The 6451-nt window shown below is 37.4% G+C and overlaps 1 protein-coding gene across 1 annotated transcript in view; it reads right to left on the reverse strand.

Moving 5' to 3' along the window:
• Positions 1-2185, reverse strand: part of LRP12 (LDL receptor related protein 12) — a 57042-nt gene extending 54857 nt beyond the window's left edge. Inside the window, exon 1 of the mRNA XM_040432570.1 lies at positions 2092-2185. The gene's annotated coding sequence lies outside the window, so the exon portion shown is untranslated. The remainder of the gene's footprint in view (positions 1-2091) is intronic.
• Positions 2186-6451: the final 4266 nt, after the last annotated feature.

Consider the following 6451-nt stretch of genomic DNA (forward strand, 5'->3'; position numbering starts at 1 on the left):
TATAGGTACAGTCGGGTTCTGTGTATATATAATAGGGTTCTGTATCTATAGGTACAGTCGGGTTCTGTGTACATATAATAGGGTTCTGTATCTATGGGTACAGTCGGGTTCTATGTATATATAATAGGGTTCTGTATCTATAGGTACAGTCGGGTTCTGTGTACATATAATAGGGTTCTGTATCTATGGGTACAGTCGGGTTCTGTGTATACAGGTTCCGGGGCACAGTGGGGTCTGTGTATATATAATAGGCTTCTGTATCTATAGGTACAGTCAGGTTCTGTGTATATAATAGGGTTCTGTATCTATAGGTACAGTCAGGTTCTGTGTATATATAATAGGGTTCTGTATCTATGGGTACAGTCAGGTTCTGTGTATATATAATAGGGTTCTGTATCTATAGGTACAGTCGGGTTCTGTATATATAATAGGGTTCTGTATCTATAGGTACAGTCGGGTTCTATGTATATATAATAGGGTTCTGTATCTATAGGTACAGTCGGGTTCTATGTATATATAATAGGGTTCTGTATCTATAGGTACAGTCGGGTTCTATGTATATATAATAGGGTTCTGTATCTATAGGTACAGTCGGGTTCTATGTATATATAATAGGGTTCTGTATCTATAGGTACAGTCAGGTTCTATGTATATATAATAGGGTTCCGGATCTATAGGTACAGTCGGGTTCTGTGTACATATAATAGGGTTCCGTATCTATAGGTACAGTCGGGCTCTGTATATATAATAGTGATCTGTATCTATGGGTACAGTCGGGTTCTGTATATATAATAGGGTTCTGTATCTATAGGTACAGTCGGGCTCTGTGTATATATAATAGGGTTCTGTATCTATAGGTACAGTCGGGTTCTGTGTATATATAATAGGGTTCTGTATCTATAGGTACAGTCGGGTTCTGTGTATATATAATAGGGTTCTGTATCTATAGGTACAGTCGGGCTCTGTATATATAATAGGGTTCTGTATCTATAGGTACAGTCGGGCTCTGTATATATAATAGGGTTCTGTATCTATGGGTACAGTCGGGCTCTGTATATATAATAGGGTTCTGTATCTATGGGTACAGTCGGGTTCTGTATATATAATAGGGTTCTGTATCTATAGGTACAGTCGGGTTCTATGTATATATAATAGGGTTCTGTATCTATAGGTACAGTCGGGTTCTATGTATATATAATAGGGTTCTGTATCTATAGGTACAGTCGGGCTCTGTATATATAATAGGGTTCTGTATCTATAGGTACAGTCGGGCTCTGTATATATAATAGGGTTCTGTATCTATAGGTAGTCAGGTTCTGTGTATATATAATAGGGTTCTGTATCTATAGGTACAGTCAGGTTCTGTGTATATATAATAGGGTTCTGTATCTATAGGTACAGTCGGGCTCTGTGTACATATAATAGGGTTCTGTATCTATGGGTACAGTCGGGTTCTGTGTACATATAATAGGGTTCTGTATCTATGGGTACAGTCGGGTTCTATGTATATATAATAGGGTTCTGTATCTATAGGTACAGTCGGGTTCTGTACATATAATAGGGTTCTGTATCTATGGGTACAGTCGGGTTCTGTATATATAATAGGGTTCTGTATCTATAGGTACAGTCGGGTTCTATGTATATATAACAGGGTTCTGTATCTATGGGTACAGTCGGGTTCTGTATATATAATAGGGTTCTGTATCTATAGGTAGTCAGGTTCTGTGTATATATAACAGGGTTCTGTATCTATGGGTACAGTCGGGTTCTATGTATATATAATAAGGTTCTGTATCTATAGGTACAGTCGGGTTCTATGTATATATAATAGGGTTCTGTATCTATAGGTACAGTCGGGTTCTGTGTATATATAATAAGGTTCTGTATCTATAGGCACAGTCGGGTTCTATGTATACAGGTTCCGGGGCACAGTGAGGACTACACCGCCGTATGATGGGCTCTATGTGTACGGCTGCATACAATAGGGTTCTATGTAGATCCGCAGCACAGGGGGAACAATAAGGGTCCACATAGGTGCCACGGACGCCTCCGTACAGGGGCTGTGGCCCTCACCGGCGGCGGAGCACCTACCTCCCAGCCGTGTTCCGCGGTCGGTTCGCCGCCAGGTAATGGATGAGCCCCGCGTACAGACCGGATGCTGAGAGCGATACACACCGGCCTGCAACATACACTTCCCTGCTGCGTATAGCTCCGCCCATCTGCCCACTCACGGCCAATCACCGAGGGGCACGCAATACACCAATCGTAGACGGCGGCTTATGTGCATTCGGTACGATGGCGCAAGGAAGGAGAGCTGTGATTGGTCGACGGCTGAACTATAGGGACTATAGAAAACACAAAGCTAATGAGAGAAGGTTACTGTGGAGGAGTCGGGAGGTCAGAGGAGCGGGTGCAGGGCACGGGTGAGGGGAGGATGGGGGCAGATGGACAGATGTGATATACTCCATACATACAGATGTGATATACTCTATATATACAGATGTGATATACTCTATACATACAGATGTGATATATACTCCATATATACAGATGTGATATACTCCATACATACAGATGTGATATACTCCATACATACAGATGTGATATATACTCCATATATACAGATGTGATATACTCTATATATACAGATGTGATATACTCCATACATACAGATGTGATATACTCTATATATACAGATGTGATATATACTCCATACATACAGATGTGATATATACTCTATACATACAGATGTGATATACTCCATACATACAGATGTGATATACTCCATACATACAGATGTGATATATACTCCATATATACAGATGTGATATACTCTATATATACAGATGTGATATGCTCCATACATACAGATGTGATATATACTCCATACATACAGATGTGATATATACTCCATACATACAGATGTGATATGCTCCATACATACAGATGTGATATATACTCCATACATACAGATGTGATATACTCCATATACACAGATGTGATATGCTCCATACATATAGATGTGATATATACTCCATACATACAGATGTGATATGCTCCATATACACAGATGTGATATACTCCATATATACAGATGTGATATACTCTATACATACAGATGTGATATGCTCCATACATACAGATGTGATATATACTCCATACATACAGATGTGATATGCTCCATACATACAGATGTGATATATACTCCATACATACAGATGTGATATACTCCATACATACAGATGTGATATGCTCCATGTATACAGATGTGATATACTCCATACATACAGATGTGATATACTCCATACATACAGATGTGATATACTCCATACATACAGATGTGATATACTCCATATATACAGATGTGATATACTCCATATATACAGATGTGATATACTCTATACATACAGATGTGATATACTCCATATATACAGATGTGATATACTCCATACATACAGATGTGATATACTCCATACATACAGATGTGATATACTCCATACATACAGATGTGATATATACTCCATATATACAGATGTGATATACTCTATATATACAGATGTGATATACTCCATACATACAGATGTGATATACTCTATATATACAGATGTGATATATACTCCATACATACAGATGTGATATATACTCTATACATACAGATGTGATATACTCCATACATACAGATGTGATATACTCCATACATACAGATGTGATATATACTCCATATATACAGATGTGATATACTCTATATATACAGATGTGATATGCTCCATACATACAGATGTGATATATACTCCATACATACAGATGTGATATATACTCCATACATACAGATGTGATATGCTCCATACATACAGATGTGATATATACTCCATACATACAGATGTGATATACTCCATATACACAGATGTGATATGCTCCATACATATAGATGTGATATATACTCCATACATACAGATGTGATATGCTCCATATACACAGATGTGATATACTCCATATATACAGATGTGATATACTCTATACATACAGATGTGATATGCTCCATACATACAGATGTGATATATACTCCATACATACAGATGTGATATGCTCCATACATACAGATGTGATATATACTCCATACATACAGATGTGATATACTCCATACATACAGATGTGATATGCTCCATGTATACAGATGTGATATACTCCATACATACAGATGTGATATACTCCATACATACAGATGTGATATACTCCATACATACAGATGTGATATACTCCATATATACAGATGTGATATACTCCATATATACAGATGTGATATACTCTATACATACAGATGTGATATACTCCATATATACAGATGTGATATACTCCATACATACAGATGTGATATACTCCATACATACAGATGTGATATATACTCCATACATACAGATGTGATATACTCCATACATACAGATGTGATATGCTCCATACATACAGATGTGATATATACTCCATACATACAGATGTGATATACTCCATACATACAGATGTGATATACTCCATACATACAGATGTGATATACTCCATATATACAGATGTGATATACTCCATATAGACAGATGTGATATACTCTATACATACAGATGTGATATGCTCCATACATACAGATGTGATATACTCTATACATACAGATGTGATATACTCCATACATACAGATGTGATATACTCCATACATACAGATGTGATATACTCCATATACACAGATGTGATATACTCCATATAGACAGATGTGATATACTCTATACATACAGATGTGATATACTCTATACATACAGATGTGATATACTCCATATATACAGATGTGATATACTCCATATATACAGATGTGATATACTCCATACATACAGATGTGATATACTCCATACATACAGATGTGATATATACTCCAAACATACAGATATGATATACTCCATACATACAGATGTGATATATACTCCATATATACAGATGTGATATACTCCATACATACAGATGTGATATACTCCATACATACAGATGTGATATACTCCATACATACAGATGTGATATATACTCCATATATACAGATGTGATATACTCCATACATACAGATGTGATATACTCTAGCCTCTGTATATACAGATGTGATATGTAGGATATTTATAGACACACAGATGTTATACACAGGGTTGCCAACCAGAAATTTTCTGAACAACTTATCCCAAAATCACGGACAGCCAACATTTTTTACGGACAAATGGGAAAACCATAATGAATGATAAAGATGATAAGTCATCCATGTCTACAGCTCAGTATACTGCTAACACCTCATTACAGCATTTACTGTGAGCTGTAAAATGAGGATAATTACCAGCAAAATAATCTAGTCAAGCACCGCCAGCCTCAACAAAGTATTGGACACATCAATTCTCCTTTTCACGGACACCGGAAAAAAGTCACCTTTTTTTAACAGACTGTCCAGAAATTTCTGGACGGTTGGCAACCCATGTGATATTCTGTATAGGACATGTGTATACAGATGTTATATATAGGATATATGTATATACAGGGAGTGCAGAATTATTAGGCAAGTTGTATTTTTGAGGAATAATTTTATTATTGAACAACAACCATGTTCTCAATGAACCCAAAAAACTCATTAATATCAAAGCTGAATATTTTTGGAAGTAGTTTTTAGTTTGTTTTTAGTTTTAGCTATTTTAGGGGGATATCTGTGTGTGCAGGTGACTATTACTGTGCATAATTATTAGGCAACTTAACAAAAAACAAATATATACCCATTTCAATTATTTATTTTTACCAGTGAAACCAATATAACATCTCAACATTCACAAATATACATTTCTGACATTCAAAAAAAAAACAAAAACAAATCAGTGACCAATATAGCCACCTTTCTTTGCAAGGACACTCAAAAGCCTGCCATCCATGGATTCTGTCAGTGTTTTGATCTGTTCACCATCAACATTGCGTGCAGCAGCAACCACAGCCTCCCAGACACTGTTCAGAGAGGTGTACTGTTTTCCCTCCTTGTAAATCTCACATTTGATGATGGACCACAGGTTCTCAATGGGGTTCAGATCAGGTGAACAAGGAGGCCATGTCATTAGATTTTCTTCTTTTATACCCTTTCTTGCCAGCCACGCTGTGGAGTACTTGGACGCGTGTGATGGAGCATTGTCCTGCATGAAAATCATGTTTTTCTTGAAGGATGCAGACTTCTTCCTGTACCACTGCTTGAAGAAGGTGTCTTCCAGAAACTGGCAGTAGGACTGGGAGTTGAGCTTGACTCCATCCTCAACCCGAAAAGGCCCCACAAGCTCATCTTTGATGATACCAGCCCAAACCAGTACTCCACCTCCACCTTGTTGGCGTCTGAGTCGGACTGGAGCTCTCTGCCCTTTACCAATCCAGCCACGGGCCCATCCATCTGGCCCATCAAGAC

Source organism: Bufo bufo, chromosome 5 (genome assembly GCF_905171765.1).
Source record: "Bufo bufo chromosome 5, aBufBuf1.1, whole genome shotgun sequence".
Lineage (NCBI taxonomy): Eukaryota > Metazoa > Chordata > Amphibia > Anura > Bufonidae > Bufo > Bufo bufo.